Source organism: Balaenoptera physalus (genome assembly GCF_965194825.1).
Source record: "Balaenoptera physalus genome assembly, chromosome: 11".
NCBI classification, from domain to species: Eukaryota; Metazoa; Chordata; class Mammalia; order Artiodactyla; family Balaenopteridae; genus Balaenoptera; species Balaenoptera physalus.
Window position 1 is genome coordinate 77,348,068 of NC_138896.1, and position 27,992 is coordinate 77,376,059.

The 27,992-nt window shown below is 44.3% G+C and overlaps 1 protein-coding gene across 4 annotated transcripts in view; it reads right to left on the reverse strand.

The window, feature by feature from the left end:
* Window positions 1-27,992, reverse strand: part of ERC2 (ELKS/RAB6-interacting/CAST family member 2) — a 954,807-nt gene that overhangs the window by 72,792 nt on the left and 854,023 nt on the right. The window contains exon 19 of one of the 4 annotated variants that reach the window (XM_082414437.1): window positions 1,240-27,790. The exons of the other annotated variants lie outside the window; for them this stretch is intronic. The gene's annotated coding sequence lies outside the window, so the exon portion shown is untranslated. Of the gene's footprint in view, window positions 1-1,239; window positions 27,791-27,992 lie in introns of those variants that run through there. 4 annotated transcript variants of the gene reach the window in all.

The following is a 27,992-nucleotide window of genomic DNA, read 5'->3' on the forward strand; positions in this document are numbered from 1 at the left end:
TGCAGCTCCAAAGCGGTGGCAAACGTTAGTCACACAGCATCACCAGAGACTAAGGGCAGAATCTTCTTGCGGGAGATGAGGTCACACCCTCAGGGCCCCATGGCCTTTCCTGAACTGGGCTCTGGTCTCTCTCTTCAGGGGCGAGACCTGCCACACTCGGTCCTAGACAGGTCAGGTGATAAAAGATCAAAAGACAAGCCGAGGCTGCTGGCTTAGCAACAGGCTATTGTCTGCCCTGTCCCCAGAGCCGCTTTCCAGGCCTCGGCGGCCTGCGAGCAGCCCCTCTCCACCCGGCCACCTTCCCTTTCACAACTGATTTTTAAAAAAACCCTCCTCCTGCTCTTAATTGCATGCTGTGTGTTCAGATTTCCTGAAGTTCATGAACTGCTGTGAAATTTAAGACAAGCCTGCATTCCTGCTGCATTGCTACTTTTTAATTCTAAATTCCACCCACCCTTCCTAGGGAAAAAAGGAAAAAAAAAAAAAAGCCAAGCTGAGTCAAAGAAAACTTATGCCAGTTGAAAGGAGAAGGCCAGCCCCAAATAATTCTACTAATAAAAGGGCAGCGAGAGACAGGGTAAAAATAATAAGGTTATATCCTCATAAAGTTCCTTTATTTGTGATTCCCAAGGCACTTGGGGAGCGTTAGCTCATCAGGGCAGGGCCCCAGATGCAGCATCTGCTCCTGGTGGTTGCCTCCATCACTCCGGCTGCTCCATAAACACTGCATCCTAGCAGTCTAGGGCCTTCAACGTGGGTTGGTGGGAAGCGCGAACCAGAGGAATTTTATAGCAGGAGAAAGAGGCGCCAAAAAGCCTAAAGACTTCCCCATGGTCACCTGATGAGTCAGGCTGAACCCCAAACAGAGCCCAGGCACGCACTCCAGACTTTGGAGAGGAACCCACTGGGCGGTGGCCACAGGCCATTAAGAGATGCTTTGTAATAACAAAGACCACGTCCTGGAGCGGTGCATGGGGCCTCCACAGTCCTGTGAAAGGGAAGCGCACCCCTCCCAAACCACTGGAGTGAAAGGAAAGGGAAGGGACTGGATAGGACTTCACTGCACCACTTAGGGACCGTAAATTCAGAGAAGAACGTTCCTAAGGCAAGCCTTTACTAAGGCCCTACTGTATGCGTGGCACCGGAGGTGGGGAGACAAAGGAGACGGGCGCCCCGCTCAGGGAGCCCACCATCCCCTGGTGGCGGCACTGCTGGGTAAACAGCAGGCTCTGAACAAGGAAGAAGGGGGTGCGTGCTATGGCAGGCGCAGCGCGGGCCTGCTCACTTAGGGCCATCCTCGTCTGAGTCACCAGCGCCACTCATCTGACCTCTGCCGCGGTCTGTCAACTGCTTTCTTACGGCCACCACACAAGAGCCAGAGAGTGAAAAAAATACGGTGTCACTCCCCTGTGTCAATGTCCTCCACGGCTTCTCCCAGCACGTGTACCACAGTCTGGCTCCTGTCTCTCTCGCAGACCTCTGCTCCCACTATTCCCTTTCTACTTCGTTATTCCCCCAGCCCTGTCTTGCGACCTTCACACGTGCTTTTCTTTGCTCCAGGAAAACTCTTGCCTCGACCCTACCCACAGTCAGCATCCTCTAATCATTCAGATCTTGGCCCACCTGTCTCCTCCTCAGAAAGGCCTTCACTTAGCTTCTTATATAAAGTAGACTGTGCAAGTCCCTCTCCATCATGTGACCCTGTCTTATTTCCTTCATGGCAGTTGTCCCTATGTGAACTGCTTACTCTCCCTTATGTATCTGTTTACTTACATATTGCCAGTCTTCCCGTATTAGTTAGCTATTGCTGTATAACAAACCACCCTGAAACTCAGTGGCTTAAAACAGCAATGAATGATTGTTGTTCATGAGTCTATAGGTCAACTGGATGATTCATCTGGTCTTGGCTGGGCTCACTCATGTGTCTACAGGGATTAGTCAGGTGGCTCTGCTGATCTCAGCCAGGTACTCTCACGTGTTTGGGAGTTGACTGGCTGTGACCTGGTCTAGGATGGTCCTTGTTGGAACAACTAGGGTCTCCTGTACATGGCCTCTTATCTACCAGAAGGCTAGTGTGGGCTTGTTTTAATATGATTAGCAGAGTTCTGCATATGTGTGTGTGTGTGTGTGTGTGTGTGTGTGTGTGTGTGTGAGAGAGAGAGAGAGAGAGAGAGAGAGAGAGAGAGAGAGAGAGAGAGAGAGAGAACAAGAAAAAGAGAGCAGGAGTTCACAAGGCCTCTGAAGGTTTAGGCTCCAAACTGGCACACTGTCATTTCTGCCAAATTTTGCTGGCCAAAGAAAGTCTCAAGACTAGTCCAGATTCAAGAGGAGGTGAGACAGAATTCTACCTTTTTTTGGGAGAATCTGCAACACTACATTGCAGAGCATGCAGATAAATGGATCCTGAAAAACTGGGGACATTTTTGCAGTCAATCTAGCACATTCTCCATGTAAGTTCCACAAGAGGAAGGACCTCAGTGAGCACTTGCCATGCACCATACACAGCTTCAACCATTCACATAGTATACATAACTCACGATCTGTGTTTGGTGTGTGTGTCAATTTTTTAAAAATGGTGCAAACCCCTTTGTAACACTGGATTCTGGGACAAGGTTGTGATCTGGGTTAGACAAGTTACAACAGGCATCTGCCGTATGGAGTTGTCCTATGCTGGGAGACATATTTGCCCCCTGAGATATCAAAATCCACGTAATAACAGGTCATGTTATAACGAGGTTTTGCTGCACATGCTTGCTCTCAATTTAGACAGCAGGCCCTGCCAGGTCTTCCTCCAGCTGCTGGCTTCAGACCTCTCTTTCCAGAAGGATAAGAACTACCTGTCAAAATGCAAAGCTCTAACAATGAAATATACAGCGCATGCTGTGGGAAAGCCCTCGGTTTACTTCCACGGGCTGCAGCTGGTGTGCACGGCTGAAATGATTCATTCCTCCACCAAGCAAAACAAGCCCGTTTACAGGGTCTCCTGAACAGAACACATCCCCAGCCTTTCACGTGCTCTGCATTCGGCTCGTGATTTAACCTCCTTTGCGCTGAGGAGCAACAGACTCGGTGCCGGAAAAGGCGGCTCCTTCCTGCATCGCTCTCTGCTCCAAGGCAATGTGCTGTTACATTTCTAGGAAATCAGAATGTCTTTTAAATCCCGCTTCAAGTATCTACACATTCCATGCTAAGCTGCAGTGCTTAATTTAATATCTCCACAGCAGTGGTAAGAGTTTCAAACAATGGAGCTCGCAGCCTCAGGGACACAGGAGGAGAACTCAAAAGATGAAATAACAGTTTGGGGATGACAGCACATTTGAGATGAGGCACAAAAGACCAAAAAGCAAGCACAGTTTTGGCCACAGTTGTCAAAAGTGAATGTAAGTGCCACTTGATAGCAACATCAAGGACATCTTTTCTCTTGGGAAGCATGAACTTTACAGGGTTCCATTTTGGGAGGGGGCTAGAGGCTAAAGACTAAAGGCTATCCCTTGGCTGAAAACCTGAGGGCCAGAGACCTATTTCAGCCACCAAAATAGCCATGGCTTTTCAACGTCAGGGAAATCTGAGGATGGAAACCAAGAGAGGCCGAATTCATTTCCTCTGGAAATCACTGTCTGGGTCAGGCGTCCTCAGATTGTTACCTACTCCCACGAGAGCCCTGAAATCACTTCTCCACATCAAAGGTGCTAATTGCTTTCTTAAGGGTGCTGGCTGGAGCGGAACCCAGGAGCATGGCAAGTGTGATGTTCTCATTTCTCTGGGCCTGAATGATGCTGGAGTTTTGGAATGTAAACCTGTAGACTGACTACATATACATTCTGATCCCTGAGATGCTTGTCTTCCTCAAACCCACACAGGCACGTTATTTGTCCATCAATTCATTAAATATAGATTGAATACCCCTAGTACGTGCCATGGACTGTTCTAAGAACAGTGAGCTTACATGCTTGCCTCCATGAGGCTTATAAACAAAATCAATAATGAAATACAATGGTATTTAGATAATGGTAAGTGCCAGATACACCAGGGAAGGGGGTGGGGTTTATTTTGAAATATGGTGGTAAGATGAGCCCTCACTGAGTAGGTGTCATTTCAACAAGAGTTTGAATGTGGTGAGTGAGTTAAGTCCTGTGGTTATCTGGGGGAAGTGAATTATAGACAGAGAGAACAGGCAGTGCAAAGACCCTGTGGCAGTAAGTGCCTGGCTAGTCTGAGGAGCCTCCAGGAGGCCAGTGGTGGAGTAGAGTGATGGGAGTGGGGTAAAGGGGACACACTGTATTGGGACTCGTGTGACACCGATTTTAAGGATGTGTTCCTCTAAGGCAGTGCTCGGTGATTTCCATCAGCCCTCAGAGGAGTCAATTGTAGGATGAGCAATTCAGAAGGGAAACAGAGGTACTGTCAATCTTTTCCTTTTCAAATACTTAAGCCCTGGTTCTCCTACTGCCACTTCCTTTAAAGAGGAAAGTAAGTGAGAAAGAAAACAGCATGTCTAAAAATAGACATGCAATAATATTATTTAGTCCTGCCATGGGGAGAAAAGATGAAATGTCCAGGGTCATCCATCAAGGTGAGTTTATAGACTGTAACTTCTTTAAGACAGTAATTACACTGATGGCTGATAAACCCAGGGAACTTACCCGGAGGCAGGGACTTTAGATGTGTAAGGAGAAGTCTACATGTGCAGGAAAGTGTGGCCAGCACTGTTTCTAAGTGGGAGTCAAGGTGAGAGTGAAAACAACAGGGTTCCTGACCAGTGGTCCTTTCAGCCCCACTTCACGGGTGGGCTTCAGAAGGTACCTGTGAACCTCCTAAAATGATATACAACATCTCATAGGTGCGGCGTGCTTTTTTCTGGGAAAAGGGTCCAGAGCCTCTCAGAAATCTGCATGACCTCCTCCAAAACAAAGAACCATTGACTTCCCATAATCTAATTGGTCTGAGCACTGTCAAGTCCTCCAATTGTACACAGGCTCTCATTTACTTCCCGGACTCCACACATGCTGTTCCCTCTGTTTAGAACACTCTTCCCTGTTTTTCACATAGCTAACGCTCACATGTCATTCAGGTCTCAGTAAAATGGCATCTGCTATAGGAGGCGATTCCTGGTGGGTAGACTAGGCTGTGAACACCTATAGCATCCTGCATGTTTCCTATCTCATCCCATCAGAGTTTATTGTGAGTTCTGGCTTCATAGAAGCTTTCCCCGCTAGGATGTAAGCCCTGGGAGGGCAGGAACTGGGGCTCTCTCCCTTGCCACGGGGCCCCGGATCTAGTAGGTACCCAATAGGTACTTCCAGATGGATGGACAGATGGGTGTACTGATCAATTACTCTTAGCAGAGAGGTAAGTTCTTTTGGACAACAACCTGTTCTACTCCCCAACCGGTGGCCAGGATCCATGAAATGGGCTATTACAACCTACAACTTCTGATTCTCATGGATTGAGTAGTTACACCCTGAAGCTGGCTATCAAACTTTTATGAGAGAATCTTCTTTTTAAAAATTTTTTGCTCTACCTCAAGGACTGAATTTTGCACAGTGGATTGACTCCCACTTTGAGTGAGTTTTTAAGCAAGCCCAAACTCCTTCTGCCTCTGTACCACTTCACACTTCACAGACTTCTTCAGGGCTTCCTGCTGAGCCTTCCCTTGCCTGAAGGAGTAAATGTTGAGCCTGACCTTGAGAGCCTTTGTTAAAACAGACAGGATGACATAGGTAGCCTGAGTTCAAATTGAGACTTTATTATAAACCAGCTGAGGGACCCTGGTAAGCCATCTCGTGTCTCTGAGCCTCAGTTTCCCTGCACGTGATCAACTCATGGTGGTTAAGAGCATGGGACTTCACAGGCAAAGCTCTGAGTTTGAATGATGACTCAACATTTGCCAACTGAGTGGCAACCTGAGGGTTACTTAAACTTTGTGGGCTTCAGTTTTCTCATCTGACGAAATGAGACTAAAAGAGGTTTACTGCAAAAATATCGACTGCTTAGCACAGAGACTGAACTTGGTAAGTACTAATTATTGTGCTAGTATTGAAATTATATTATCTTCGTAGTTATTGATATGCTATGTAGACCAGAATAATAAGACAGCTATTCCTACAGCTAAGTCAAGGAGAGAGGACTTGGGTCGTTTCCTCAACACTACCCAGAGTCCAAAGCAAACTGTCAGATTCTTACCCCCCAAAAGATGGCCTGTAGTCTCTTTGCATTAGCGAGTAAGAATCTAGAAAAATCACATGTGAAGTCAGGCATCTGTTAGCTATTGGCTACTTTCCAATGCAAAAGCACTCATTCCATTCATCCATTCATTCAGGAAAGAAAGCAAGGATGCACTGGGTGATTATTAGCTTCCCTAATGATTTACTGAGTACAATTCTATGCCAGCAACTATGCTCAGAGCGACAGTGGTATCAGACAGTATGGGCTAGTGGAAGCTGGGGGACCTGCTCAGCACAGGTGATGGAACCGGCCAAGTATATGATGGAAAAGTCCCAGCTCTTCTAAGTGATCCAAGGGTTCACTGAGTTGCTCCTGCCATTGTGGCCTTCAAAGGGCAGCAGAGGGCCTAGGAGGAGTCCTTGCCAGCAAGTCCAACTACACCCTGACTCTCTTGCTCCCCATCCTAACGGTCCAAATTCTCAAGACTTCCTGGGCTAGAATCTTGACCCCTCCACATATTAGTTACATGACTCTGAGTAAGTCACTCAACCTCCCACGTCTTAGTTTTCTTATGTATAAAAGAGTAATAAGCAACATCTGAGACTGACTGCAAGGAACAAAGGAGATAATGCAGGCAAAGTGCTTCTTTAATAGTGCCTGGCACAGGGAAAGCGCTCAGTAGACAGCTATTATTATTATTATTAGCTGTAATAACAGTGTACTCTCAGAGACCCTACAGTGTAGCCTACTGGTTAAGAGCTCACTCTGGAGCCAGATGACCTGGGTTTCAAGACGGCGCCTGCCACTTCCTAGTTGTACACCACCTGGGGTAAGGTGCTTAATCTCCTGCAGACTCAGCTTCCCCATCTGCAAAATGGAATCAAGACTAGCGCCCACTTCCTGGAACTCTGATGAGGGCTCAATGAATCAATAGGCACGAAGCCCTCAGAGTCATGCCTGCTTTATATCAATGTGCACTAAAGACGGCTGCTGCCACGCTTCACTATTCACGCCAGGTGTTCTGGGCTCAATTCCTGGCTCTGCCCCTGTCTTGCTGAGACTCAGAGGAAAGGCCATTCCCCTCAGTTAGGCGAGGTTTTAAAACCACACGTTTTCTTACCTTCTCACTCACTCTATATAATGCGGAGACCCTGAGGCATGGGGTGGACTTTGTTTGTAGAGGCTAAAAACCCTCTCACTTGATATGTCCTGTGAATGGGCTATTTACAACTTTCCTCTTTACGGCTGTGCCATCCTCCTCTGGTGAGTGGGAGGAGCCACGGCCCACATCTTCCTGCTAAGGCCGTCTTTTTCACAAGACCCCCCCCCAAATGGGGTGGGGATAGGAGGATGTGTGTGGGAAGGATAACATAAGACAGACAGCAGCAATTCCTCACTGAGTTGGGAAGATTGACAGGGGAACCCCACCAGCAAATTGGAATCACACATGTAGCACTCGGGCATTCCTGTCTGAAGAGGGAGGTGTCCAAACGAATGGCTTGTCTCAAGCTGAGCAGAGGCCCTGATTTTATCACGGAGTCAATGGACAACAAGAACCAGACTTGCCTGCAAATGCCCGGGGAGTTACAAATCCAAATACGGTCTTGTCTTTGCTGTTTCAGGAGCCTGATGTATGTCTGTCCATTTGGTGGGGAGGAGCTCAGGCAGAAACCGGGTTCTTTCGAGCTGGCTTCTGCCGCCACTGTGGTCCCTGAGATTCGGTTCTTTGAGTTCCTCTGTTTACCGTAAAACTCAAGTGGTACCATCTATTAAGTCCAGATTCCCCAGCTTGTTCTGAGATAGAGAGCATCCAGAATGGTCTCCGTAGCTGACTGTGCTGTCAACTGGGCAGCACTTAGCAGGGTGGGTTAACAGCCTAAGGACTGAATTTCTAAAAGGTGCCTCCTTCCAGTTTCTCATTTCTCCAGTGTGTTTTGCAGTGTTAACTGTCCTTGGGCATCAAGTGGCCTGCTAAATGGCTAGGCTTACCACCACTGACCTGGGGCTCCATTCAGCCAGATGTTCCTCCAATAACCTACTTGACAGTTGTGACCTCAGGTAGCTGCCGAGCCCATAATAATCCAACAAAGAGTTATTAAGATACGAAGGAAATTCCCTACATACCCCCCTTCCTCTTTCTGCAACTGCTATGGTTCTAGGCTTTTAAAAATGTGATCTTTGTCACAGGGTGCTGCTGAAAAATTATAAGCAAGAGTTCTACTTGAATTTGCTTGTCAGAGAGAGCTCTCTGGGGCACTCCTCCCTGGAAGAGAATAAAACTCCAAACTGTATAAGGATGTTTCATTGTTACTCCCAGTCATATAGGCCAACTGTATGGCTACTGAGGGATGTCTGTGGGTTTGAGGTTTTTTGACCCCAGTCCTTCCTTTGTGGCCATGTGAATCACCTTCTTGATTATTAAGAACACAAAGTGACCTAGAAAAGTCTGCAGGTTTCTGGAAATGAAAGACCCACAAACAAACACAGCTGGCTTCAGCTTTGATGCTGATAAGCTAAGCGAGGCAGAGCAGGACCGCAGAACGAAAATCAAAAACCAGCCTGAAAACAAGAAAAGAAAACCTTTTTCCTCTCAGCCTGTAGATGTGGGAGGGAGGCTAGAGGGAGCTTTGGAAAGGGCAGTGTTTGAGAGCAGGGCTTCCAGGAAGGGAGTCTGGGAGCCCTGAGCTGTGTCCTGGGTCACATAGAGGCCCCGGCTGCAGGCCTGTTGTCCAGAGCACTGGCACACCCAAGGGAACCCCAGGCCGGAGGAGGAACAGTAATTATGGGGGGGGTAGGGGAAGGACCAGGATGAAACCAAGTGCGAGGTTGATATTTCCCAAAAGAGAGTGGGTTGGGTGGATGGGACCATATTCCAAAAGAGAATAACCTGCTTGTAGGAGGGTAAAGCAGATGCCCACAAGCCCTCTTCAGATGGAAGAGGAGGACCCTGGCACTTAACTGCCCCAGAGAAGCCCTGGGAAGACATGTGGAGCGGCCCTTGGGCTGTGGGTCTTTTTTTGCATTTCCACTGTTAATTGCAAACCCTCCTTGCCCAGCACAAAGGTGGATTCTGGTCATGATGCTTAGAGACATGCTATTCATAGATCCCATGTTACTTGGGGAAAGGTTTTATGATGAAAGTGTAACTTTATATTACTGCATTTGACCATCACAGCAAAAAACACAACTATTACTAAAAGCATCTTGCTGGGAGATTTCCCCATTCTGCATTTACAAACACAGAAACACAGTCTGAGTTGGTGACCCAGCTGGTGACCCATTTAGCCATAATTAATTTAAAGAAAAGTGCATTAAAAACAACTGTAGTTTCTAATTGTCCTTAAAAAAAAGAGCGCATATTTTTTAGTAAAATTTTCAAACTCTTTTTAAATCTCTTACTGCTCTAACCTTTTCCACATTTTGTGACATAACACGAAATTCCTTAACGCCCCAGGCTTGTACTATAGGAAAAAGAGATACAAACTCTTTGAAAGGAGTGTTTTTATCCTTTTATTCCTTCTCTTCTGCGGGAAACTTAATTTTATTTATTAAAAATTCTATTGTGAAATAGTTCAAACATGCAGAATAAAATTGAAAATCATGTTTTAAGCACTTATATACCCACTTATATTTATATCCGGTGGAATAAATAAATCTTAACATTTTGCCGTATTCCCTTCAAATCTTTTTTTCTAGGAACAAAAAATACAGATATAATTTAAATCCCCCATTCTTGATTTTCTTCCCCTCCTTTCCCTAATTCCGAAGTAAACACTAAACTGAAGTTGGTGAGTATTATTTCTATGCACGTTTGTTATGCTTTTAATACTGTTGTGCTCTATGTATTCATTCATTAACAAATGTAGTATAAATCTGCAAGTTAAAAATTTTTAAACAAATATTTTCATACTGCATTTATCACTATTAAACTTGCTTCTTTCATTCAATATGATGCTTTTGCAATTTACCCATTTTAATGTAGTTGGCTCAAGTGAATTTTAATGCTGTGATGTATCCTATTGCATAAATATACCAGAACTTCTATTGATAAATATTTGTATTGCATCCAATTTTTTGCTAGTACAAAGCTTCAATGATGCTAATTACACCTGCCCTCATGTACATGGATTCAAGCATTTCCCTAGGGTATATACCTAGAGGTCGAATTGCTATGTCGAATTGTTAGTGACTGTCTAACATAAACTTGACTAGATGTTGCTGAGTTGCACTCCAAAGTGGTTATAAAATCCGTACCAGCAGAGTCAGAGCAATCCACTTTTGCTGTAAAGTATCATTTACCTTGTCTGCTAGGCTGGCAATGATATTATTCAGTGGTTTCTACGTGCCAGGCCTTGTGTTATGCTTTTCAAACATATTATCCCATGTAATCCTAACAATGACCTTGTAAAACAGGTTTTATCAACCCCATTTCACAGACAGGAATCAGAGGCCTGGACAAGCCACTTACACATGGTCAAGCTAACAGTGAGTGGTGGGTTGCTCATAGCAACCAGCTGTGTCTGGCTCCAGAGCTCTTAAAAAGTAAGTATCACTGCCTTCAAAACTGCAAAAACATCCTTTTTCATTGACCAGACCCATGATTTTAAACCACAGAGACAATAAAGTTACCCAAGTGACTAAAAAATTGCTATGCATCCCTAGGCCGAACCCAGTCTCCTGGACTCCTTACTCCCAATTTGAGGCTGGTGCAAATGTCAAGGTTGCTTCCTTAACAGTTTTCCCCAAGGGACCACAGAAGGCTCCAAGCTGGGTGGCATCAAGGGCAAACATCTCCGCTTCCCAAGCCTAGCTGTAATAGTGTTCACAGACCCCAGCCTCTCCTTCCAGGAGCAGTCCTCCAGCCAGGGCCTCCCCACCATCAATCAGGGCGCCGTGGAATGCATCAGTCACGCAAACCATTTGGAGCATTTTTCCAAGAAAGGGAACAACATCATAAAGTCTCAGCAACTGAATCAGAACAAATGGATCTTAAAGACAACTTTCAAATTAGGCCCCAGTAAGCTGACGAAATGTTAAAAAGACACATGAACCTCAGCAGTGAAAGCAGAGAGCGAGAGGGAAATCCCCTCGGCCTGATGAATCAATTCCAGAAAAACCCTTTCACCTGGTCCCCATCCATCAGCACCAGAGTCAGAAGATGGGAAATGCTGGCTCTCACTCTTAGCACCTCTGCCTTAATGTTACCCACACTCTGAGTGTGGTCAAAGGAAACTGATTCTGGGACAGAGACCAGGAAATCCTGACTTGGGAAGAGTGTACATCGAAAAAGTGGCTCCTCCTTCCCAAGTGAGATCCAGAGATGCTGATCTCCTGATGAGATCGCTGTGGGTAGGAACTGTGCTCTAATGCTTTGGTTTTGTTCACAGAAAGGTGCTGTCGGGTCATGAGGGTCCCTTGGGTTGTTTCAAGTTCATTGTTTCAGTACGGCCCACTGGCCACCTAGCCCTTCCAGAGTGGTGGACAGGCCGACTGAACCCAGTGCTTGTGCCATAACCATGGCTTGGGGTACTGTGGAAGATTCTGAGGATAACCAGATCCCAATACAGAGGAAGAGCAGGGCAAGAGTTAAGCACAGGCTTTGCGGTCAGCTGGACCTGAGTCTGAATTCACTTACTAGCTGTGTGACTTGAGCAAGCAACGTAACCTCTCTGAGACTCACTTTCCTCAGCTTTAGAGAGGGCAGTGATATCACCAACCTCAGAAGGCTATTGGAATGATAAAAAAATGAAGTGTTTAGAGCACACAGCACAGTGCTGGGCACATGGTTAACTCTGCTTCTCTCAGTTGTGGTGGTTCTGTGCGAATTAGAAAAAAGACCCCCTTCTTCAAGACACTGGATGGCCATCTGGCAGAAATAATCCTGCAAATCTACAATTACTGTGCAATGAATGGTGCCCCCTGGAGTTGTGCAGTCGACAACTTGCACAACCATAAGCACTGGCCTTGCACATGGTAAGTGCTCAACAAACTAACACTAATAAACGAATACTTCATTAGTCAGAATAAAAATTACCATCACCCAAGAGATCTATGAGGAGTCTTTCAGCTGGCACTGCATTCTTGAAGGAAGTTGTAAATGAGTTCCCAGGACTCCAAGAAGCGTACAGAACTCACGGTTGAGGGGTTTGGGAAGGGTGGTGTGGGGAGGGCAATGAAAGGTTGTCAGGCAACAGTCCCAGCAGGAGACAGGCAAGCAGAGGATTCAGAATCCTCAGGTCAAGCCCACGAGGCGAGCCTCATCAGTCACGGGCAAGTTGAAGGTCTGACAACCAGGAGGTCATCCAGAGCTCAGCCTACCTCCCAGGACTGCACTGAGGAGCATATGGGGGCAATAATACACATGAAAGAAAATGCCGTGAACTGCACGACTTGCCGAAGGATTACTACCTTTTGCTCACTCATCTCCAGTCCGTGAAATCCTTGTCCTCCCAACAGCTTTGGGAGGTCCTGCGTTTTCACTGTACCTTTAAAAAACATCACTTTATTGGGGTTTGTTTGTTACTAATTATAAAATTAGGACAATTTTTTTTTAAAAGACAATAATTTCACTCAAAAAATGGGCCACAGATAAAAATGGGAAATTCTTAGGACGAAAAAATGGCTACTGAACAAATGAAAATAAGTTAAATATAAGAGAAATAAAAATTAAAACAGTGAGGCAATTTTCCACTCATCAGACTGGGAAAAAAAAAATTGACTGATGTTGTCCAAAGCTATTAAGATTATGGGGAAACGGGCACCTTCTCATCTTACTGGTGGGTGTATAAGGTGCTTTCAAACATTGTGGAAACCAGTTTGGAAGACTTTATTAAAATTTAAAGAGAGCATCCTCTGACTCAGAAGTTATATTTCTAGGAGTTGATTCCACAGAAATAAAAGCACCAGAATACAGAGCAAAACATAAAGATGTGTTTGCTGCAGTCTTCTTGATACCACCAAAAAAACCAAACCAAACCAAAAAAAAACAACTGGAAACAACCTATTGCCCATCAAAAGGGTATAACCGAATAAGTATGTTTTTTTTTTTTCTATGGTCTGGAACAATATGCTGAGTTAAACTTAGGAGGTAAGTCTATATATACAGATCTGAAGGAATGAAATTGATATGGTATCAAGTGAACCACAATGACCCAAAAATGCAAATTGCAGGCCACAACTCTGTAAAAATTACATATATATGTATGCATACATGCAAATAGGGATATGTATTATAAACTCAGGGAAAAAATGGGAAGGACAAATACCAAACTGTCAACCGAGGTAGCATCTGGGCGTGTGATCCAACTGCCAAAAGGAGGGGTGCAAAACACTGACTTCCCACTTTATATCTCTATTTAAGAACTGTGGGTGATTTTCACTTGTGATTTTAGCAATTTTTTTTTCGAACAAGATTTTAAAAGCACATGCTCTATATTATTGAGCAGTTAGGAAATACTGAGAAGTACTTCTTCATTTTTGTATCCGTCTCTTCTCTTACTTAGGACTGCATTACGCCATGTATGACCTCACAGTTCTACCCCGGTGGGACCCAGCAATGTGACAGGGAGGGGAGGTCTCTGGTGCAGAAAGTCTAGTGGAGAGTCCTCAGACCTGAACCTCAAAGCTGCTTCACATGAATCAAAATCGAGTTTGCACCCTTTGCTTTCCAGACGCAGACACTGGGCCTGGACCATGCTGTTACTCATGCAGGCCGGGAACGATTTACAAAGAGGATGAGAACTCAAAACCTAAGCCTGTGTGGTTCTGATGGAGGAAGCAGCCGACTGAAGCCCAAAGCAAACATCCACAACAAGGATAAACAAGCACAGGTTTTGAGTGGGTGCTGGGGGGCTCTCCTGCCAGGTTCACTGCCCAGCACTGCCCTCCTTCTCTTCGCCAGACCCTCTGTCAAGCACCTGTTCTCCGTTTTCCTCATCCTTACCATGGCCTCTGAGGCAGGTTGGATGTATCCTATTTACTAACGAGGAAACTGAGGCTCAGAAAAAATAACCTGGTTGCATAAGGTCACACAGCATATAAAGGGCCGAGGCAGATTTTAAATCCAGTTATGTCTGTCTAATGCCCTAACACACAGCTTCTAAAGAAAACATGACGTCCCTGTCTCAAGGCTTTCTTGGAAGAAGCATTTGTGAAAAAGAGCAGTGCCCAAAAAGATGCCAGCCAAAAGCGGGCTTTGTGAGGGACAGCTCTCCAATCACGCCAGGCTGTCTGCCGAGGAATGGCTGGTGAGGCTTCCTTGGGCTGTTCCAACGTGTGGGCAAGGCAGGAAGTTGGGATTCTAAGTGACCCAGCAAAATGGGAAGGGCGGCCAGGCCAGACGCAGGCTTCCTGGAGCTTATGGTAGCTCACTGATGAGTCCTGCTTACTCAAAGGCTGCCATCAGAGCCAGGAGAACAAAAGCCACGCCTGCTGACTCAGTAGCTCAGGCCACTGTGGGCATGTCCCTAAGGCCAGGCACAAGCTTTGCTCAATCCATTTTTCTCGTCTGTTAAAAAGCACCTGATTGGTAAGCTTTTGTTTTGAAAATAAACACTCTCTTGGATTCCACACTCTCTAGGCCAATCTTTTCAACCTTTATTGATGCTCCTATCTCTCCCCTCTGCCCTCTCCTCCTGAAGAGATATTTTTCTTTTATTCTTTTGGGATTTGCCTGACAATCCATTTCTCCATGCTGGTGGAGTCATAGGGAAAGGTAGAGAAAGATCTATTTTAGGAGGGGGTGGGGGAAGAGGATGGAAAGAGTGAGTGAGAAGGGGACTCTGCTTCTTTATTTGAAACCCATTTTCATCTCTCTTTGCCTTCTTGGGACCCCAGCTGCCTGTCTATAATGACAAAGTGTATATACATACACATTAATAGCAAGAATGAAAAATGACTAGGGCTTCTCTGGTGGCGCAGTGGTTAAGAATCTGCCTGCCAATGCAGGGGACAAGGGTTCGAGCCCTGGTCCGGGAAGATCCCACATGCCGCGGAGTAACTAAGCCTATGTGCCACAGCTACTGAGCCTGTGCTCTAGAGCCCGCGAGCCACAACTACTGAGCCCGCGTGCCACAACTACTGAAGCCCGTGCGCCTAGAGCCCGTGCTCCGCAACAAGAAAAGCCACCGCAATGAGAAGCCCGCACACCGCAACGAAGAGTAGCCCCCACTCGCCACAAACAGAGAAAGCCCGCACACAGCAACGAAGGCCCAATGCAGCCAAAAAAAAAAAAAAAAAAAGACTAAATCACCTTGGATCAGATCACTGAAGAGATAGGAGCTAATTTATCAATAAGCCAAACCAACAGATGTAGACATCCAGGTAGTTAAATCTGAGCAATTCTGGACAGCCCCCACCCAGCTCTGCTGAAAGTATTTCCTTTCACCTGCCCACCAGTGGTAGCTGACATTAGAGAGTCATTCTTTGGACTGATACAGTGCTTGTTAAAATGCACATCAGAATAACAGTCCCTCATATTTGCAAAGGATGAGGTGTTTGAAGATCTCTCATATTCTTGCATTAACCTAGTCAAATAAATTCTATCAGCCCCTACTGTATGCTAGGGGCTATCGAGCCCCTACTTGATAACATGCTGGTATTGGAATGGCAAGTTAGAAAGACATGATACCTTGTGCTACAGGAGGACACAATAACGGGTTAACTATCTAGACCTGGGACCACACTCCATGCCCTTGACTCCTGATCCTGTGCTCCTCTATCTGACTACCTGCCATACTAACGCCTGGGTGGTATGAGACATTGCACCTTTGCAACCTTCCTCACCTTGATGCAAATCAGTCCACTGGTTCATTTCTGTGTAATAGCCATCTAAGAACAGGGCTGGGCCTGGGGAGATGGAAAGGAAGGGCCCCATGGTGGGGGGAGTGGGAGGGCCATCCATGGGGTTCCACATGGATGCTTAGGGTGCACAGAATATCCCAGGGATAGAAACCAGGGTGAGGATAGTATGGGAAGATCCAGAAACACACACCTCCTACCCGTCACAATGCTCCTTGGCAAGTCGTTTGATCACTGGCTAACTTCCTCTCCCATTTCAGACAGTGGTTCTTGTCAAAATTTCTCCTTATGCCTCCAAACATCTCTCACACTCATCAGAGATCTCACCTGCTTTTAAGAGACAGTCAAGGTCATTCAACATGAGCCTGACAGATTATACTTTTCCTCACCTGGTGATATTCCCTGTCTGCTCACTGGGGATGTGGCAGGTGCTTTTACAAGCTAATGAACTCATCCTCCTACCTCTCCCATTTCCTCTGGGACCAAATATCTGAAATCTTCCTGCTTTTGTATCTTCCTACTCAGCTTCCTCTGGCTCCCTCCTCTTGGTCTACAAATAGGCCTGACTCTCTCCTATCTAAAAAAAGTCTTTCCACACTACAACCTCCTCTCTCTCTCTCTTCAATGTCTGCGGCCTCCGCCTCCTCATCTAGACATTCCTCAACTCTTCTTCTTTCACCATCTCAGGGATTTTGTGTCAGATGCCAACATTGAATTTTCAGTGCCAAAAGTAATGGTCTTGCCCAGGCTTCCTTATTCTCATCATTTATCTTGTAATAAGAAACACTGTCCTTCCTCCTCTACCTGGAATTGTCCCCCTTCTCTGCGTCTGTGACACTACACTCAGATCTGTCCCAACCTGCACTGTCTTCCCTGAGTTCCACACTCATGTGTCCAAATGACCACAGAAAGCAAAGGTGGCAAAAAGATGATGGAGAAGTGTTCAAGGAGACAGAAGAAGAACTCCAAAATGTCCAAAGTCACAGAAGCCAAGAAATGAGCAAGTTTTAGGAAGGAGATAGATGTTGACAAAATCAAATGACTCAGAGTAACACTTCTAGCTCTTTCTAAGACAAATCCAGGCCTGAAAACACAGTTGCATGAATGAACTAGGCTTTTGTGGTTTGTGGTCTACAATAGAATTTTATTAAGAAAGGCCCTCCTAGTGACTCAAAGTGCCCAACTGAAAACTGGAGGACTCTAGGTTAGGTAGTAGTAGAAAATTCGGCCTCTTCTCCAGTTCTTTGATTATATAATATCCTTTCTCAGACTTTAAAGAACTCCTAACATATGGTTATCACCACCACCAATATCATCTTCATCACCGTTATTATCACCAACATCAGTATTCTCACCACCAGCACCACCACTACCACCATCAACACATTTATTACCATTCTCTCTACTGCAACCACTTTCATTATCATCATAATCATCAAATTTCATTGAATAATCCCCGAGTATGTACTTAGTATGTACCATGTTTTGTGCTGAGCACTTCATGTATATTATCTCACTTAATGTTTATATCAGCTCTAAAAAGTCAGTTTATTATTTCAATGTTACAGATGATAAAACCAAACTCAGAAAAGTTCATTAACTCACCTATGATTACACAGTTAGTATGTCCTAGAATCAGAATCCAAGTGCTGATCTGCCTGAGAGATTTTGCTTCCCTATGGCAGGCTGCCTCTCTTGAAATGTGAAAGTAGACAAACCTGCCAATGACATATTCAACAAGCTAATACGGAAGAGGAAGTTATTTTAAAAAATAAGCAAGACATCTCGCCATAAATTGCAAACATGTTGATTCCAGAAAAGTTAACATTCCCAGTCTCGGTCACATTTGGACAAGCCTGTCTTTCAGCGCACACATTTCCCAGCTTGTTAAACTGGGATGACTCTACATTTGTTCATGAAGAGTTTGGCATCTTCTGCTAAAAATCTACTGCAGTGATCAGAAGATAAAAGACCTCTCTTTTCTTATTTGCTTAGAAGGACCCAGCAGTTTAAAATGTTTTCTCTACTAATATACACAAAAGAGTTTATTAATCCAAAATCAAGATATCTGTTTAAATGTAGACCAAAGGATTGAGGTCAAAAAGACATAGATATGCCTTGCTTATCTTTAACAGGATACATTGAAACTAAATAGTGGTTTAATAGCGTCATTCCAACATTTTGTCTCCTAATGGACTTTGCAGGATTATTTTACATTAAAAATTTTCCTGTCCAATACTAAGGTTCTTCAAAGACTTTATTCTCATCCCTTACCCTTTTGGGAGGTGGCGCCAGGGAAGAGAGGGGGAGGTGAAAAAGCCCTCTTGCAAATCCTTTTGCAAAAATCTTTGGCTGAACAAAGTCTTTCCCATTTAAGAGCAGGTGACAGTAAGATCTCTCCCATAGGCAGCACATTAAGACTCTCTGCAGAAGTAAACAAATCCGTTATGATGAAAGCCGGACATTCCTCAGGGCCAGGATCTAATGAAAATGTCAGTGTTTTATGTAGTTTAAAAACTGACAATTCAACAGTTTTACAGGAGCTATTTAACATTTATCATCACTTACAAGAGCTTAAATGCAGACAAGCAGAAGGGCAACAGAAGAAACCAAGTGACTCCTTGCTTAGAAGCTGCTATGTTACCCACAACCCAAGAGCATTTTACAGTCTGTCAATTACCAGAACTCTTAGGCAACATGGCACAGGTCTTGGCAAAGGCAAGTTGGAAGTCTGCACTCCAAGATATAACCATCACAGTGACCATGATCTGCACTTATATTTATACCTCACCCCATTAAAGACCCAACCACTTGGGAGCCAGGATCCTAGAGAAAGCTGTTAAACCAACTGAAGGCAATGCATTAAAGGCCTCTGAGTGTTTGCCAAATTATGCTTTACATACTATCCAAACCACTATGAGAAGAGAAATCGAATATGTAACTTCCAAATCAGTAGAGGAGAAAATAAAAAGAAATAAAGGAAGCATAGTCAATTCAAATAAAGCAGTAAAGAAGAGAAAAGGAAGAAAGAAAATACCCATGGAACATGCAAAATAAGAAGGCAAAGTTAAGTCCAAATAGATTAGTTACAATAAATATAATTAGCTTAAATTCCCCCATCAAAAGACAGAGACACCCAATTAAAAACAAAAAACCCCCCAAAACTCCAGCTTTATGTTGCTTATAAAATGGACCAGGAACACACAAAGGCTGAAAATGAAAGGATGGAAAAAGCAAACACACACATTAACCAAAAGGATGTTGTTATAGCAATATTATCAGACAAAATAAAATTTATAGGTAAAAGCATTAGTAGGGATAAAGGGAGAGATTAATTAATAACAAGAGTAACCCACCAGGAGCTGTAACATCACATAATGAAATGTAATACAGTTAAGATCACAGGCTGGAAATATATAAAACAAAAATTGATAGAATTACTGAGAAATGAGCAAACGCACAATCATGAATATGTGAATGCTTATCTCCAAGCAACTGAGAAGTTAAACAGCTAAAACGTTAATAGAGATATAGAAGATTTCAGTTACATAATTTGTAAGCTGCATCTAAAAAACAAAGAATAGGCACTTGAAGGAAAAATACACATGCTCTTCAAGTACACATGGAATGTTTACAAAAAATTGAACATGGGCTTGACCTTTAAAAAAACCCAACAAATCCCAAGAAGTGATATCACGTGCTTGACATCTGAACTTCTCTGTTGAAAGAATAATGAAATTGTAGAACCGTATACATCAAGGCTATTCCACCCAATTCTTTGCCTAGAAAGTTCTTCTCATTTTCCAAGCCTTTTCTTAGTGTCTCCTCCTCAAAGCAGCCTTCTCTCCTTCTCTGATCACCTTAGGTAGAGTAGGTCCTTCCAAGCTCGGTCACTGTTATATTGCTCTACTGTATCTTCTTCATGCATTTAACTGGTTTCTGAAATCACCTTATTTGTTTCTTTACTGGTTTATTGTCTCTCCCCGTGGCCTCCAACCCCAAATATAATGGAATGCATTTTTAATCTCTTGCTCTTAGAATGGAACCTGGCAATAGTAGGCACTCAATGAACATTTGCTGATGTCAGCCTGACTTGGCAGCCTGCAGTGCTCTAGCCCCTCACAGAGGTACAGAGCTGTCCCCTAGAATAGATCCCATTACATCAGGTTATTTGTGTGACAGTCTCAGTAAGAGAGAGTGAGCTTGTCATCATATCTGCATATGTAATAGATACCAAATAAATGGCTGTTGACTAAACTATGATCACCCAGTGTACCAGAAGTCTGAAACCTCGAAGAGCCACATGACCTGCTTCAAGCCACATCTTGTTAATGAAAGTGCCTGATTCCTCACTGTGAGCGTCACACTGATCCCCTCCAAGCAACCTCTGAAGCACACCCTATCATGTGTGGAGGCTGCAAATGAGGACAGAGAAGACAACTTGGAAATATCTTTTTCACCAAACTCAGTGTTTCTGTTACTGTTATATAGATACCAGCCTTTGCCGAGTCTATTAAAATTGACTCAAATGATCACTTCTTGTAATAACTGCATGTCTGTCTGTACAAGGACTGCATTTTCCAAGTAAGGAAATGAGGAAGGGATAAAACTTAAAATAATAGCTTGTTGACTTAAAATCAGCAATGTAGCCATGTTATAAGCCCAGTGGTTAAAGTAGGAGGAATCACTATGTGACTTTGGACAAGTCAACTAGTAGGCCTAAGCCTCAGTTTCCCTATCTATGAAATGGTCATGATATTAGTGCTTACTTCATAGATTGCTATGAAGACTAATTAGATTAATCCATCAAAGCACTGAATATAGTATGTGTCCCAGTGAACTTGATAAATGTCACTAAGATTTCAGACCCTTGCACGGTCAACTTGATTACTTTGGCATTAGTTGTTTGCAAGCTTTGCTCAAGAAACTGGTGTTTGATAATCTGTCTTCCGGAGCTCTTCCGGAGAGGTAACACAGTTATAGGATGAGTCTTAAGGTCTCCTTGAATCTGATTAAATCCATTCCCTGTTGTTAGAGCTGAGCTAGAAAAATCCTGGCCAATGCTACATGTATTTGTTGAATGGCCTTTTTACCGAAGATTTCAGGAAGATGAGGCAGCTAGAGGGGCAGCCAAGATGACAGCACTGATTAACAAAGGGGCATATTGTCTGGCACATTCTTCTCTGACCTAACCCACCTCCTGCCTCAGAAGGAACTATTCTGGAATGGAAAGTTTCACCATAAACATCTGCTTGCCAGATCTGTCCCAACACTGCAGCCACTGGTGAGAGCCATCAGGCACTAAGAATTTTCCCTTGGATTGGGAGCTGCTTGAAGAAGGGCACAACCAAACTTCAAGTTTATCATGGCAGAAGACAGGAGCAGCACAATTTCCATAGGGACTCCTTTTAAAGATCAAAAAAAGTTTGCATACCCCTTCACCCAAGTAATTTTATTTCTCTTATCTTTTGATTCAGAAAAACACCTGATGACAAAAAGCTACTGGGAATTCAGTAATGGTTTTAAAAGAAACCTCACTGCTCCAAGTGACTATCTTTCTTAATTCATTAATTTTTTAAAAAGCCACTCAGACCTCCCTGAAGTTTAACCACTCCCTGTCATTTTGTGTTCACCCAGGCTTTGTGCAGACAGCCAGTGAGCTGTCCTTCGGCACTCTAAAATGTCAGAGCTCATGCCATGAGTTCCCTCCTATGGCCAAATTCTGCCACTCTGAAGAGAAGCAGACGCCCTCAGAGCTTGGGACCCTTGACTGTCACTCCTAAATGACAGGAGAAGGATGAACAGCCGAGACTTCCGTAAAACTCAGTGGGATAAGAGCACAAAGGGATTCAGAAGCCAGAGTTAGTTTTGCATTTCCTCTATAATAACCAGCATTGATTATAAACATACCACGTGCCAGGCATTGTGTTTCAGCTGCACAATTAAACAGGAAGTCCTCAATAACTGCTTTTGGATGGGTGGCTGGAGAAATAAATGAATCAAATATCAATTTTACTCCACCCTCCTGAAATCGAGCCTCAGCATTGCAAGGGCATTTGGATTTGCACAATCTCTTCTTTCATTTGTCAACTATTTGAGTGCCAGATCTGTTCAAAACTAGCTTGTCAGGCATCAAACAAAACCAGACAGAGAACCTGCCCTCCAAGTGCGTCCTGGTTTGGAAAGATGGGACAAGCAGTAATGACTCTTGGTCAAAGAAGGCAGTGGGTGAAGACAGTTCTTTACTCCTAGGAACTTCTGGCCACATCCAGTAAGATTCTCTGAAGATGCTTAAAATGCCTCCCTAAAAGTCACGTAAGAATCTTCGAAGGTATGGTAAATGTTCCCTACAGGCAGCTTTGCTCTCAAGGAGGAGACCAGCAGAGGCTGACCCCCAAAGGAATGATCTCAGAGAGAGGCAGTGAAAGAGTTAGAGGAAGCAACAAAAGGAAGAGACATAAATGCCAAGGGGCTGGCCTCACACTTGGGCACAGTGGTACTGGTGCTGTTAGTGGACATTGGGAAAACTCAGTCTCTCCTGGGGGAAGAGACCCTCCCCTGGGTTCACTCTGCAGTGAGTCTTTGGGTGTTTTCACCCATGTGGTTGCTCAGAAGATTCTCTGCTGTGGCAGCCTCTACAGGCAGAGTCCCAGCTAGCATGGGGGGTGGTGCCAGCTCCCCAGGGACACTCTTCCTCCCCCCCCACCATGCCACCAACCTCGACACACAACCAAAATAACAACTTCAATTCTCAGCTTCAATCGCCTGTCCAAAGAGAACTGGGAGCCTGCTTCTCTGTTCTCTGCTCTCATAGCTCTCTCATCCTTCAGATTGCCTTTCAAAGTGCGAAAATGCACCTTTTTTCATGTAGATATTTGCTGAAGTCTCCCGGCCTCTTGGCTGTGGGCTCCCTGAGGGCAGGGGCAGGGCATTCACTGTGCATCCCCAGGCACATGAGGCTGACTAGCTTCGTCTTCCAATAGGAAGGGCTTCCTGGTCAGTCAGGGAGCTTGGTCACACAGTAGGAGACTTGCCTCCGTTTCCTGGGAGAACTTTAAACTTTACAAGGCAAGGTGAAGTTGAAAGGTTACCAGGACCGAGCACACCTCCACCACGCACTCTCCTTGATGGCTCCACCAACCCACCTTTCCCTCCTCTACTGAAGATCTCAAATGAGAGTCTCCCGAAAAAGCAAATAACGCCCCAAACCAGAGATGCTACACTTACGAGACAGTCCGTTACTGTGAAACAGCTGTGGAGAGTGAAAACAAAGTCAAGACAAAAAAAAAAAACCAAACCAAAAAACCACTGCCGCTGTTCTAAAATCTTTAAGAAACCTTTGCCTCACATTTACGTTTTGGGTTTTTTTTTTTTTTTTTCAACAAATCATATTTAAAATATGTGTTTCCGGGCTTCCAGGGTGGCGCAGTGGTTGACAGTCTGCCTGCCAATGCAGGGGACACTGGTTCGAGCCCTGGTCTGGGGGGATCCCACATGCCGCGGAGCAACTGGGCCTGTGCGCCACAACTACTGAGCCTGCGCGTCTGGAGCCTGTGCTCCGCAACAAGAGAGGCCGCGACAGTGAGAGGCCCGCGCACTGCGATGAAGAGTGGCCCCCGCTTGCCACAACTAGAGAAAGCCCTCGCACAGAAACGAAGACCCAACACAGCCAAAAATAAATAAATAAATAAATAAATTTAAAAAAAAATGTGTTTCCCCTTTCTCATTATGGAGAGAATCCTGAGACACTATTTTTTCACATTCAATAAAAATCCAAACATCTACTTTGTTGCCTAATCACATGGTACATTTAATATCCCAAAGATCAAAACTGGCATTCACAGATAATTTTTTACAAAGACAAAACCGAACAAACATGGTCACCATCTTTCCTAAAACTAAGTGAAGACAGCAAGATGCACGCGTCGGCTCCACCAATGTTCTGGTGCCACACAAATGATTTCACGTTCCGCAGCTGGGGTCTCCGGCATGTTTATTCAGTTCCCGCGTGTGGTGTGTAGCTGAGCACTGCGCCTGCCCCGCCAACTCTCAGAAAGAGAAACTGATACAAATCCATGACACGAAAGTTAAACTAAACCACAGTGAATATCTCCTTAACGATTCAGAGAGTCGTTTCCGACTTTGCTCCACTACAAGATGGGGCCACTAATACTATCACATTAACATATTATTCAATCAATGTATATAAGAATCAACATATTAATATACTGCCCAATGGGGATATTGGTTTAGAAGTATTATACCGAATTAAAAAATGCTTTAGTGACCAATTCTACTTTTTAACCTTAGCAATTTTCTCTCTTCCTTCCTCTTCCTCTGTATCCCTGCTGACACCACACTCAGGGAGCATGTCTGAGGACCAGAAAGAAGGCCAGTGTGGTGTGGCAGAGCACAGGTTAGGGGTGGGGGGGAAATAGCACCAGATGAGCTGGGCAGGTAGGCAGGGGAGGGAGCATGCCAGGCCTTGTAGGTCTCAGCAAGCCTTTACATTTATTTCGAGTACAAAGGGAACTGCCTGGAGGGACTTAGGAAGTGAGTGTATGATGTAATTTACATTTTATAAACATCATGCTGCCTAACTGTCTGATGAATTTATGCTTTGTGCCCATGATTGAATTTCAAGCTCCTGGATGACAGGGTTAGAGGTAAATGCCTATTAATGCCCTCACCTCATGCATTCACAGGAGTTTTAAACCAATAGTTCTCAAACTTCTGTGTGCAGCAGAATCATCAGGGAGTTCATTCAAACCCAGTGTGCTGGACCCCACGTGCAGAGTTTCTAATTCAGTAGGTCTGGGTGGGGCCTGAGACTCTGGGTTTCTAACAAGTTCCCAGGTGATGCTGGGAAGGAGGTTGCTGGTGCAGGCAGGGCACCTAGAAAGCCAGTGTTTAAATCTGTTTGCAGAATCAGTCAGTCAATGAAGGGGCGTAAAAATGTTTTTTAAAAAACACAAATAGAAACAATCAGTGGTTTGACTTTGACCTAAAATGGCAATCATTTATTCTAATTTTTCTTTTTCTTTTCTTAAATTATTCCCATCCCCATATTATGTGAAGATACCAAGAGGACTAACCCCTACACGCAGAAGTACTCTGAAAGGAAACAGATCATTGTGATTAGACAAGACGAGACACTTCAGAGACTGCATCGCCAAGTTTAATTATAAATCAAATGTCATTCAAAGATTTTTTTCTTTTTTTGCAAAAGTATGTGATTTATTTGTGTAGGCAGTAATTACCTGCCTCAATCCAGAAAGGATATGAGGTGGTGAGGCATCTGTTGGTGCTATTCCAAAACTGAAAATTCAACTAAACTTTCCTTGGATTCAGGAATAAAACTCACCATGGCCCATCCCTGTTTGGTTCAAAGCACACAGCACTGGCGAACACACATACTATAAGATGAGGTCGTTTAAACTCTCTTTCTTGAAGGAACCCCCAAAGTTTCTAATTTACGTGCTTATTATGCCAAAGCAGATATGCAGCTGAAGAATGCAAAGTAAATAGAGACTCAGAACCAACAGAGGCAGCAAATATTTGCAAACAATGAGACCTTCAAGGGATTCGTTTCCAAAATATAAAAACAGCTCATGCAGCTCAATGTCAAAAAATCAAACAACCCAATCAAAAAATGGGTGGAAGATCTAAATAGACATTTCTCCAAAGAAGACATACAGATGGCCAAAAAGCACATGAAAGGATGCTCAACATCACTAATTATTAGAGAAATGCAAATCAAAACTACAATGAGGTACCACTTCACACCAGTTAGAATGGCCATCATCAAAAAGTCTACAAACAATAAATGCTGGAGAGGATGTGGACAAAAGGGAACCCTCCTACACTGTTGGGGGGAATGTAAATTGGTATAACCATTATGGAGAACAGTATGGAGGTTCCATAAAAAACTAAATACAGAAACACCATATGATCCAGGGACTTCCCTGGTGGCACAGTGGTTAGGAATCCGCCTGCCAATGCAGGGGACACAGGTTCGACCTCTGGTCCGGGAAGATCGCACATGCTGTTGAGCAACTAAGCCCGTGCAGCACAACTACTGAGCCCGTGTGCCTAGAGTCCGTGCTCTGCAACAAGAGAAGCCACTGCAACGAAGACCCAACGCAGCCATAAATAAATTAATTAATTACTTTAAAAAAAAAAAAAAAAAGGAAATACCATATGATCCAGCAATCCCACTCCTGGCCATATACCCAGAGAAAACCATAATGTGAAAAGATAGAGGCACCCCGATGTTCATTGTAGCACTATGTACAATAGCCAAGACACGGAAGCAACCTAAATGTCCATTAACACAGGAATGGATAAAGAAGATGTGATACATATATACAATGGAATATTATTCAGCCACAAAAAGAACAAAATAATGTCATTTTCAGCAACATGGATGGACCTAGACACTGTCATACTGAGTGAAGTAAGTCACACAGAGAAAGACAAATATCATACGATATCGCTTATATGTGGAATCTAAAAAAATGGTACAAATGAACTTATTTACAAAACAGAAATAGAGTCACAGATGTAGAAAACAAACTTATGGTTACCAGGGGGGTAAGGTGGGGGGGAGGGATAAACTGGAAGATTGGGATTGACATATACACACTACTATATATAAAATAGGTAACTAATAAAGACCTACTGCACAGGGAACTCTACTCAGTACTCTGTAATGACCTATATGGGAAAAGAATCTAAAAAAGAGTGGATATGTGTACATGTATAACTGAGTCACTTTGCTGTACACCTGAAACTGACACAACACTGTAAATCAACTATATTCCAATAGAAATTAAAAAAAAAAAAGAACCAACAGAGGGAGAATATACTTCAGAGCTAGGATAGTTGGCACAGACCGCTACGCAAGAAGCACCCAGGGTCTCTGAGGGTTTACCTTGTCTCTCCACACGTGAGGCTGCAGTTTCCATGTGCACACGTCCATCCATCCAGAAACTGTTATCATAGCCCAACCAACAACAGGCAGTACAAACTTAGGGATGGCTGGGGGCTTGAGGGGTCCAACAGGAAGCCCTTTTGCCTAAGGTCTACAGGGTCACAAATTCACATTCTGCTTAGGGAAAAAGCTGGTTAGACATACCCCAGGACTGTTTGGGACTAGACCACCACAGATGGGTGGTCCTAAATGAAATCTCATCTATTCAGTAGTTATTCGGGATCTCATGGTCTAAGAGGATGACCAAGGAGGGAGGAATTCAAAACATCAAAAGCCAGAGTTTCAAACCAAGAAAGTCTGTTGAAAATCATAGGCCTTGAAAAGCAAATGATAAATAGTCATGAAATAGGAACTAATGAATGAACCGTACTCTCTATCCACATAGCAAGACACAAACAACCGGAAGCCAATGGACAATTTACCTCATGTGGATGATGAACCTGGATTTTTGTTCTATGCTGGTGGGAATTCACGGAACAGTCTGGCTATGATTTAACCACAAAAATAGCAACGCCTACACTCTAGCAAAACACAAAGTACATATGAGCCCCCAAATCCAAGATCAATATTCAGAGTCCCTAAAACCCAACTCCCCATGGCATTTGCAGTTACCCACCTCCGAAAGGGTAAAAGTAAACATGGGACCTGCTCTGGTGTTAAACTGCCACCGGATCCTCCCCGCTGTCTCCCTCCTCCTCTTCTTCTTTACAGACACGTAAAGTTGGATCTCTTGAAGGAACTGGGGGCTCCCACTCTAGGCAAAGGTTGGACAGGTGATCAATGTACAGCATGAGATTTGACTGTGCCTCCGTGCCTCCGACAGAGCTGGATCATCTGGGGCAATGAAAATTATAAGCAACAAGAAAGTGGTATTAACAGCAAGGGTAGGGAAGCCCAGGCAGCACACAGCATGATTCCCGAGGACATCCAGCAACCATTCCTTTCCCCATTCAGTCATTCCAAACACACTCACCAGGCACTGTGCCAGGCTCTGGGGAGACAGTAGTGACAAATATAAACACAAGCCCTGCCCTCA